Source organism: Lissotriton vulgaris, chromosome 2_1 (assembly GCF_964263255.1).
Source record: "Lissotriton vulgaris chromosome 2_1, aLisVul1.2, whole genome shotgun sequence".
NCBI lineage: Eukaryota > Metazoa > Chordata > Amphibia > Caudata > Salamandridae > Lissotriton > Lissotriton vulgaris.
The window spans coordinates 1279285330-1279296923 of NC_141687.1; positions in this window are offsets into that span (position 1 = coordinate 1279285330).

Here is an 11594-nt window from a genome sequence, read left to right on the forward strand (position 1 = left end):
AGGCCTCGGGGGTCAGGGGTAAATACAGGGCTTAGCCAACCCCTTATCTGAAGGCCCATGTTGGCATCAGACATGGACTAATACATGCCAACGCCCTAGGGCACTTGGAGGAGGACAGGGTCACCTGCCAAAGGTGGGCATGGACTTATTCTTGTTAGACCTCGGTGAAGCTCAGGTAACAACGGGTTGTAAGTGAAGAAAGTCACCTGCCTTAATTGGGGGGACCTGGATGTGACGGCTGCCAAATCCAGAGCTGTGGCGGAGCTACAGGGCGATCCTTAAGCTTAATGGTACATAGCGGTACCCTCTTCAGAAGCACAATAGGGGTGCATATGCCAAACAACCCCAGGAGTCTTTACAGCAGGACCTTGGAGGAAAAGAACGGCGCCCTGCTAGTCCTTCAGGCAGTTGTAAGCCTGAGCACCGGGGACTTACCTTGACATGCTCCACCCCTAAAAAAGCGTGAGTAAAATAGACTGGTGGTTCACAGTATTTAAGGGAGATAATCCCTACAAAATGGTGGCACCGATTGAGTTGGCAACGGTGCAGTTTGCTCATCAGTCGGGCATGGAAGCTTAGGTTAGTCACCGCTGCCTGCCCTTGCATCGCCCGTAAGTTAACCCACCACAACGGCATACATTTCTTGTATGAAATAAATTTGCAGCAAAATGCTATTCAACAAACATGTCGTGTGTTTTTTGTATTGCTGTGCATGCTATAGTCTTCTTGCGGGGAGTGGGGGGGAGGTTGGCTATATTGGCACTATGGAAACTTGAGCTTCCTGTACTAGGTGAACTGCCAGCACTGGATGCCGGCCAGTTGGAGCTCACTGGGCTGGGTGAGCTATTCACATCGGGTGGGTGCAGCTCCAGATGGATAAACTGCTAACAGGGCTTCTAAATTGACATGGAACGCCAAGGGTTCACTGGACTGGGGGCAGGGCCGGACGGGGGGAGCCACTCACCCTGACACGAGAGAGCTGGAGCTTCCGGGGAGGGGCCGACAAGGGTCTCCATGGCAAGAACGTGCCAGTGACAATCAGCTGGGTTCCGCGAAGGTCAGTCAGTGTACACTTTTGACATTCAAACGATAAAATGGATGAAACAGAGAAACTCCCGTGAATCATATTCAACAGTGCTCAAGAAGCAGCGTCCAACTAGTGTGGCCGCGCCGCAGTGAAGACACTGCCACACGGCGGCGGGGGGCTCCCTGCCTCTGCCGGGTCCCGACTCTAGAACACAGAAACCGCGGGGATTCCACACCAGCTGAACATTTCTGAACGCTTCAGAAAAGAGTTAGTTTCACGCCTGTCCCCAGTAGAAACTTCCTCCTTCGAGGGAACTGTGGGCTTTTTTGGTTCATGTTGGATTTTTTTTCCTGACAAATAGAGTAACTGGAAAAGCCTGTGACTCACTTCTCGTTGAGTGCATCATGGGAGGGATCTCGTATCATGACGCAGCACTGCCATGTCATGTCATAAGGAAATTGACACTCGGATCGCCCACAGCCACAAAACCACAAGGACAGGAATTCACGTACTGGCTAGTTAGAAGAGATGGAAAGGGGAAGGAAGACAAATAAGACAAGAAAAGTGAAAACACCGAAAGAGAGACTAAAATTAGAGCGAGAAAGATGGGAAAACTAAAGTAACAAGAAAGAGGAACCAGTGAAACCCGCTTACTTGGTTTATTATCATTGCGAAACAAGAGTGCAAATGATCCCCTTACTTATAAGACATCTCAGGAGAGTACAATGCTGGCTGCATGTTCCAGGGTCTGATACCAACCAGTGCGATCACTTATGCACCTGCTGCGGAGAAGTAAACATAAGTCACAGTCTCCGATACCAATCAACACTATTGCCTAGATGCATCAACCTTTTTAGGAAGTGCAAACGGTGCGAATTGCAGAAATCGGCCGTTTGCACTTCCTAAATTGGTTTTTGGGATGCATCAAGCATTTTTGGAAAATCGCTATTTTTAGCGAATTCCAAAAATGCGATTGCTTTAAGGAATCGCAAATTTGCGATTCCTTAAATGCAATGCATCATTGTCAAAACATTTGCGATTTTACAAATTGCAAGTGCAAATTACCACGAAGTTGAACCTCGTGGTAATTTACAAAATTGTTTAAAAATGCACAAAAATGCATTTTTTAAACTGTTAAGTTACAGACACACATGTCCTTAGGACATGTGTGTATGTAACTTACATGTAAAAGTGCATTTCATGGGTGCAGGGGGGGGTCCTTTGGACCCCCCTCTCCACCCTTGAAATGCTTTGTTGAATTCCGATTTCAAATTGCGAATTCGCAATTCCCATTCATTCCTATGGGCATTTCAGCCCATAGGAATGAATGGGAATTGCGAATTCGCAATTTGAAAATCAAATTTTTTATGCGATTCGGTAAAAATTGCGATTTTTACCGAATCACAAAAAAAATGCGAAAAAAATGATGCATACCATTTTGAGATTCCTAATTTGCGATTCGGTAATTTTCGCAAATTAGGAATCGCAAAACAGTACTTTGATGCATCTGGGAAAATACCTCAGTGGGTTAATGCACCTAGAGCACAAATCAACGTGGAATTTCAAATTCCAAATTCTGATATTCGTAAGGTCACTTAGTCGGTTGATGCACCTACAACAGAGACAGGTATATAATTGCAATTCCAATCACAGTTCCATGGAGGTAAAAAGAGCGGTCACACACTTGAAAGAAAGTAGGGGGCTCAAAGTTACAATTATTCAATTTATTCGCAAATCCATGTGTACGTAAAACATCAGGCAGATAATGCCCGCCCTATAACCCCAAGAAGACATGATTCTATCTCGCTCTGGCTTCAGCCCAGGTGATCTCCTAATCGCCTTCGAATGAACTCTTACAACCCCCACTACATCAGACACATGTCATGTGACATGCAACATGACAAATAACATCTGGCTATGATAGATTGTACACCAATTTTAATCCAAATAAACAAGGTTTTTTGAAAGCTCAAAAACAAAGTCTTGGTGTGCAGATTGGCCTGTGCTCTCTCCCAACAGCACATTGAATAATTCCAAACCTATTTGTCCGCCGTTGCGCACCAAACCCACGGCACACAGCGATGCAGGTGGTAGCCAGCCAATCAGAAACAAGAATCCAATCTAAACCATGTAATCCATTATAATCAACCTTATTCCAATCTCCTCAGTAATTTGGGAGTGCAAACATCAACATGCTCTGTAAAGTACCACAGGCGAGATCCCTTCATTCCAAACATGCTGTGTAATTCAAAGCAAACTACATGACTGTGAACTGCCTGATAGCATCCAAGAAAAGAAAAGAAAGGAAAAGAAATACGTAAAACACTTCCTAAGGAAATGCATTGGGTAACAATAATATGATTTACTTGGATGCAAAATTAATTCCGTCATGTTTTAGAAATAAGCCTGGATGAGGATCTCTTCGGCTTCGAAAGATTGGAGCCATGTTGCCTGTGTTCAAAATCCGAAATTACTGAAGAAATTGAAATAAAGTTGATTAGTATGGATTTCATGGATTGCATTGAGTTCTTGTTTCTGATTGTTTGCCTACCACCTGCATGGCTGTACGCCTTGAGTTTGGTGCGAGACTGCGCACCAATTATGTGTGCCATATGACATGCCATGTGTCTGGATTTATGAGTTGAGATCCTTGTTGGACTTGGCTCTTTTGCAGGGTCATCCCAGAACTTTTTGCCTTCCTCCTGTATTTTTTTTTTTACCTATTTTTGTTGGTTTTGGTCTCTGGTCACTTTACCACTGCTGATCAGTGCTAAACTGCATGTACTCTCTCTTGTAAACGTGGTAAGATTGGACTTCATCTGTTTGGCAGATTTTATTTATATGTAAGTCCCTTAGACAGTAGTATCCTATATACCCAGGGCCTACAAATTAAATGCTACTTTTGGGCTTGCAGCGCAGCTTGCGCCACCCACTAAAGTAGCCTCCCAAACCAGTCTCAGGCCTTTGCCGATGCAGGGCATGTGTGCGCAGTTTACTGCTGCAGCAACGTGGCATGTAAAGTGCTTGCCACATCTGAAACTCCCATTTTACTACATATACGTCACCCTTAAGGTAGGCCCTAGCTAACCCTATGACCAGGGTGCGGTGTAGGTAAAAGTTAGGACATGAGCCTTAACTGCGTGGTATATTCTGGTAGTGACAAACAGCCTATTTGGTTTCTCACTGCTGTGAGGCTGCCCTCTCATAGGGTTGCATTGAGAATTCCCTGATATGTGCTTCAGTGGTAATTTCTGATCTGAGAGTGGTAACCTGGCCATGTTTGGTATGGTTAGAATAGTAGTGATAAAGGCACAAGGCAGCACACATGGAAAAGCAAAAGCGAGGATAAAATGATGCATTTCCCCTCGATTCACCATCTTAAGACCAGAATTGACCTGGTCTTAATCTTGGCCCTGCCTCCTATGTATGCCATCCTTGTACATAGGGGGCAGCAACAAAATTAATGGGTGTTGTGGTGGAACTCCCACCGCATCACCCACTGCCCACCCCTTTCACGCTAACCATAGCGTGAAAAGGGGTCTTATGTACAAGGCAGCGTTTAATGCTTCCTTGTACATAAGGCGCAGCCCCTATCGCCACCACAATGCCAATATAGGTGATGTTGTGGTGGCAATAGGGGCATGTCCATATGCCCCCTTGACTCTGGATAAGCCTGATTGCTCTGCCAAGCTACAAGGGGTGAGCAGGGGTTATCTTGGGTGTGTAACTAACTCCCTTCGCCGGACTACAGTGGTAGGTTCTGCCTGGCTTAGGTGCATGCCCTAGCCAACTAGAAACCCAATTTCGAACAATCCTTCTGTGATAAATCTTTAGTGCAGGTGGATCATGCCAGGCTATTCTGAGAGGCCCCAGTTGAGAAGGGCATTCCCTGCCAAAAACAGGTGCATTATTTGATGTATTCTTGCCAGAGGTTAATTGTGTATACATATTTGTAGATGACTGTGCTATATGAAGCTTTGTGTACCTTAACATACTTTTCTTTTTTAAAAGTAAAAGCGTTGAGTGGGCATTAGTTAATTGAGCGTTCTTAAGAAGGGTAAGTGAGTCCTGAATTTACTACCCACATCACCTCTAAGGGAGACTTGACCACCCCCGCAATTGCTACGTTGAGAATCTCCCTAGATGCGTCACGTTGTAAATGAGCCAAAACTTTTACGCTGCTGCTGCATCACAAAAGTGACGCAACGAAGGCGCAACAGTGACGCAGGGGGCTTGTAAATCTGCCCGTTAGTTTGTAATGCCTTCTGCCAAAGAGAAGTTATAACTGGATGTAAAGCAGCCAGATGAATCAAGGTCCTCTGAGGAATCTAAAGTGGATGTGGTCCCCCACCCTATATGAGGAGAAGAATCGCCACAAACGTGTGTAACAAAAGCCCAGAAGCGCCATCCTTCTTGTAGTGAAGTGCTGTGTGAAACGTGAGGTGTTGCACAAAGGACAAAAATAGAGCACAACCCGACTGATGATGTAAATGTTGGTGTTCATGCTAAAAAGGGGTGGTGCTACCTGACTCCGTCTTGCTTTATAGCGAAAAGGGAGCAGCAGAGTCTAGCAAGGGATGAATCCCTTCATGTGGGCACCATGGAAGTATTAAACATGCAAGATGAGTGTTTTAGTGTAAAGCACGTTACACCTATGTATTTCAAGTGATCACTTCACCTCTTGATTGCGCCTGGTCTCACCTGGAAGAAGGATTTGGTGCAATGTCACAACGTGATACTTTATTAGACCTGGCTTTGCAACAAAACCTACAGTTTTTGTGTTGTTCTGTACCAAACATACACCTTTTGCATAAGTTAATGGGATTGGCTTAAAGCAACTCTGGCACTCAGTGAGGGTCACATTTTGGTGTAAAATATCTTATGTGCATGAAAGTTGTTCGTCATTGCAGTTTGCATCACTTTACATCATGTGAGTGCAAGCACAAACTTGTAGGGCCATATTTATGATCCCAGTTGCGTCGTGCTTATACCACGCAACATAGTACATGCACAGTGCAACTTAGATATGAGATTTATGAAGCCATGCACGGCCACCTTGCGCGGCCCTGAATGCCTTCATACATCTCTAATAAAGCTGTGCCTTGCATATCACTGTATTGCCTTACTCTGCACTAGGAAGGCATTCCATGGGCATTGCGTGGGTGTTCTCAAACAACTCCCATGATTTTGTATGCATTACTAGATTTACCAAGACTGGTAAACCTGGGAATGAGCCAAAAAGATAAGCTTTCAAAGGAGAGATGTAATGAGGAGAAATAATGTTTTTCTCCTAGTTACTTTTTCATTCTATGTGTGCTGCCTTCTGCAGTACACATAGAAGGAGGAACATGCCTCTCAGGATTGTTTTCATGCAGGAAGGCAGGGACATCTCACCGATTTTGGGACAAACATATTTTGGGGGCCTTGGTTCCTAGCAGCTTTGAATTTATGATCCAGTTTCAACTCTTTCATGCCCTCTTTGGCCAGGTAATTGTCAGTGCACAGGCATACTCTTCCAGATTCTAAATGTGTTTACATCGAATATTCAGGGATAGCATGTGTTTTCAATTTTGTAACACAGTAGCAGCTCGCTACTATTAACTCAAATAATCACTGTGACACCCATTTCTCATATGCGAGGTCCTATTTTGTTCTAAAAGAAACTTTTTGTGGATGTTGCATGAAACAAACAGAACATTTATCTGCAAAATGTCTGTAATAGACTCTCACACATCATCTACATTAAAAATAAGTTAAATCAAAATGGTGTTTTCAAGAATCTGTTGAAGAATTATTCAGGCTCATCAGGGGAATACTCATTGCAGAACAGAGCTGGCTCTATCAGTGGGCCCCCTGAAAAGCTGAGGCCCCGGGCCAGAGTCCCCCCTTTTGCCCATGCCTTAAAACATCTCTGCAGGAAGGTGCCCCTTCCGGCTCAAAAAACAATCCTGCATGTAACAAAGGCACCTTTGCACCATGGTGCAAGGGTGCCTGCGTTGGCGCTAGGCAGCCAAAAAGGCTCCTGCGCAAGGGAAAAAGGCAGGAATGCAACATATTCTTTTAAATACGGTGCATTCCTGCCCTTTCTGTCTCATGCAGTGCTGCAAGGTGACGCATAAATATGCCACTATTTTTTTCTTGCTTTAACTGATAAAGCACTTCTTTTATCCAGCTGTTTCCGTTACCAAAATTGTCCAAAGTGAGCCCCAGTTCAAGTTTCAGATTCCCCTTACCTGATCCCCTGCGTCACGTTCCTCTCAAAATGAGGATCTTATTTTATAGACTGCTGAACAAATGTAATAATTACAAAGACGTTATTCTTGTGTTTTTTAAACACATACATTTTGTAGACGCAAAAAGGGGAAGTCGCCATTTGTGGCGCTTAACTTCCGCTTGGTTATTTCCTCGGTAGTTCCAACCGAATAGATGTGACGCAAGAATTTTCGAGAACACCGCTGTTAAGTTCTGTCTCTGCCATGCAGTGGTTAGCTCGACTATCACAGAAACACGCAGATTGCCACTCAACTTGTGCCTACAAAAATTATCATAAAACTAGCCCACAGCTTCGAAGTACAAGGAACTGGCAAAGTGATCTTGTTAGGTCATTGCCCTAAACTGTTGTAATCCAAACCTGTCAATGTTTTTTCTATTTCTGCTATGGAGTCCATCCGGGAATCCAGTACAAGATAATTAGTTGGGGGAGTGGGAGAGAGAGGTAGGTGTGTGGATAAGCAAGCTGATTGGCAAGTGAGAATCAGGCTCATTTGGGGAGCTATGCGTTGTTCTCGGCCAATGACAAGCAGGGATGGTTGCATCTCAGGAATACAGTCCATTGGTAGAGCAGTTTGTGTGTGTGAGAGTGGGGGAGGCCAACGTCAACTGATATCAGAGGTGCTACCCAGGGCTGCATTGAGGTGCATCAGCAGAGCTGTGTGAAGGTCCCAATACTGGAACGGCAGAGGGGGCTTGCATGGAAGGGCCGCGTTGCTTTGGCAGAGCTGTATGTGCGGCCCACTGATGGAATATCAAGGGTCTCAATGTGTCAGGATTAAGGTGCATTGGCAGAGCGATACGTGTGAGCACAAATACCACGAAATAGAAATGCTATATGACAGGATTGAGGCACATCACCAGGGCTGTGTGTAGGAATTAGTACTGGAACAGCAGGGGGTGCTGCATGGGAGAAACAAGTTGCCTTGGCAGAGCTGTGTGCAGGGTCCCAACAATGGAACAGTAGAGGGTCTGCATGGCAGGACTGAGGTACTTCGGCAGAGCTGTGCTTGTGCCTCAATACTGGAATAACTAGGGTAAAGGATGTCTGCTAGTAAGAATCAAGGGGAATTGGCAGTACGGACCTATAATTGAATACCAGCAAGTATTTCGGGTCAGAACTGAGGTGCATTGAAGGAGAAACGATAGCTGCCAATCGTCCCGTTTTTGCCAGGACAGTCCCAGCAAATTGGAGAGTGTCCAGGGTAATTCACTATCCCGGGACAGTCCCAGCAATTGCACTTCCAGCCCTGCCAAGTCACGGGCCTTCTCAATAAAGAGAGAATTGCATGGAACTTCAATGGGAATTTCAAACTTTAGGCCAAAGTAGCCGAGTTCGAAAAATTCTCCAATGCAGCTGAATGGGAGAATTTTTCCAACTCAGCTACTTTGGCCTTAAGTTTGAAATTCCTGTCTCAATTCCCTGCAATTCTCTCTTTATAGAGTAGGCCCAATAATCTGCACTATGATAAGTAGGTGGCGTTAAATTATGCTAATTATGTTGATTGGGAGGAATAGGCGGAGCTCTGGGAAATGAGTGGGATACATTTTCAAGTAGGCCTAACCATAACTGTATCCTAGCGTGCCCTATTTTTCTAAATTTGACCAACAATAAAGCAAAATACAGATGTTACCAGTGGAAGAAAATTAACATGAAGGAGGTAGAGGTAGATATAATAAAATGACATCTGTCCAATACATATCTTGGAACTTCAATGGTCTGCGGGTGAGGGGTAGAAGAGAGCGCATTCTACAATACCTGAGAGACTCTCAGGCACAGATCATTGTCCTCCAAGAGTCACACCTACTTAAATCAGAGGCCGAATTGATACTGAAGAAATATAAATGGATAAATAAATTTTGCTCTACAGATCACAATGCAAACATTAGGGGGATAATTTTTATCTTTAAGAAATCGGTAAATGCTCAAATCCTAGATTACAAAGAGGACTATACAGGGAGATGGTTAATAGTGAGAGTATCGCTGGAAGGCCACATTCGTACCCTGGTGGGCTATTATGGCCCCAACGCGGACGATCCATCACATTTAGATGCAGTCAGGAATCATCTGACCTCAGTTCAGGATCCAGTGATCTGGATGGGAGATTTTAACATCGTACTCAACCCCAAGCTAGATAAATCCACAAGCTCTAAAACCTGCAGTTCCACAAAATCAAGGCAAACCCTTATTACAATAATGAAACATCTTGGCCTGGCAGACTTGTGGAGAGAGAAAGCTGGCAACAAAATGGGGGTGTCCTTTCGAAATGGCCGGTTTAAGCACAAGTCTAGAATTGACTAGAATTGACTATGCCTTCTTTAGCTATTCTTTGAAAGACACTCTGATAACAATAGATTACCTCCCTTCACATCTTTCGGATCACTCCGCATTAACATTCACAATGAGACCAGACAGCAAGACTAAATCAACAACTTGGTCATTTGATCATTTGATCGGACACTCTTGCTTGAGGACGAAGAGGTCAAGTTTTTGGCAGTAGAGTCCTCAATATTTTTTGATCTAAATTTAGGCTCCTCAATTTTGGCGGTAGTCTGGGAAACATTTAAAGCCTTTCTGAGAGGTCAGATTACTAACAGGGCCTCTTATAGGCGTAAAACATATAGAGATAGAGTAGCCAACCTGGAGCAGGAAATGAGATTATTAGAACAAAAAATTGATACACCCCAGGCAACCTCACAAGAGCCGATAACACTAGCAGAAAAGAAGGTACAACTGGAAAATATTCTACAAGAAAGGATTAACAAAAGGTGGGAAGCAAGTAAGATCTCTCAATTTGAATTTGGAGAAGCCGCCGGGAAAGTTTTGGCCTGGAAAATAAAATCTGATCAAGCTCTCAAATATATCAAAGAAATCCAGATAGAGGGGGAGGTAACAGTAAGATCTTCTAATTTAGATATAGGTAAAGCCTTCCATGATTTCTTTGAGGTAATATATAAAGAAGACCTTCACAACGATCAACAGGCTAGGGATAGATGGCTCAAAGAAATCCTGCTCCCTGCCCTTTCAACGGCACAGAATAAAGCCCTGGAGAGTGAGATAACAGAGGAAGAGGTGAGGAAAGCAATACGTCAATCCAAAAAAGGGAAAGCGGCTGGCCCAGATGGTCTCCCAGGAGAGATATATAGAGCCCTGGAAGATGTTATCACCCCCGTGTTGATGGCTTTATTTAACAACATTTTGATAGAAGAAAATCCACCACCAAAAACATGGGGGGAGGCTACAATTGTGCTTATTCCGAAACCAGGCAAATCTCCCCGGGAATGCGGGTCATATCGACCCAAATCGCTGCTCAATAACGATTATAAAAATCTTTACAACTATAATGTCAACAAGACTGAGTGGCGTAATAGGCAATATAATACATCAAGATCAGAAAGGCTTCATCAAAGGCCGACAATTATCAGAACTAACACATGATCTGATAGGAGCCATAGACATCGCATCAGCCTTTTCCCTACCTCTGGCCACACTCACTCTAGATGCAACCAAGGCGTTTGACAGGGTCAATTGGCCCTACCTCGAGGATGTCCTTAAAAAATTTAATTTTGGAAGTAGATTCTGTAGAGCGATATTCCAACTATATAGTGCCCCTTCGGCTAGGCTACTGGTTAACGGTGTCTTGACGGAGGCATTTCATATCACCAGAGGTACAAGACAGGGCTGTCCGCTCTCCCCACTCCACTTCAACTTATATATCGAGCCATTCGCCCAGTTTCTGCGGGTAGAGGCCAACATTCCGTCATTTAGTTTCAGGGAGTGGGAGAGGCGGGTAGCACTATACGCCGATGACATTTTGATTTTCACATCTGATCCAACAACAACACTTCCTGTAGTCATACAGCAAGCAAAATAATGTGGGCTTATTTCGGGGTACGACATCAACTCGAGCAAAACTGAAATAATGACATGGAATATCCCAGAACAACATTTGGGAATAAACATTTCATCCTCCATGCTGTACCTTGGAACACGAGTCACCCAGGATGTGTGCAATATTGGCCAAACCAACTTGGATAGAATCCACAGAGAGAGTAAAAAGTTGTTGAGATCATGGTCACACCTGCCACTCATATAACAACAAAGCCTGTAAGTCAATTGTGCTGAGGTATGATGGTTAACACTGGTGATGTTGTATAAAAAGTGAATCAAGAGAACGACTAGCAACAATGGCTGATTAAGTCCTATCAGCCCACCAGATGGCGGAGCCTCATCATGTAGGACTCCGATACCAAGGAAGGAGTGCAGTCACCCAGTTGTAAATTGGCGACGCAACCC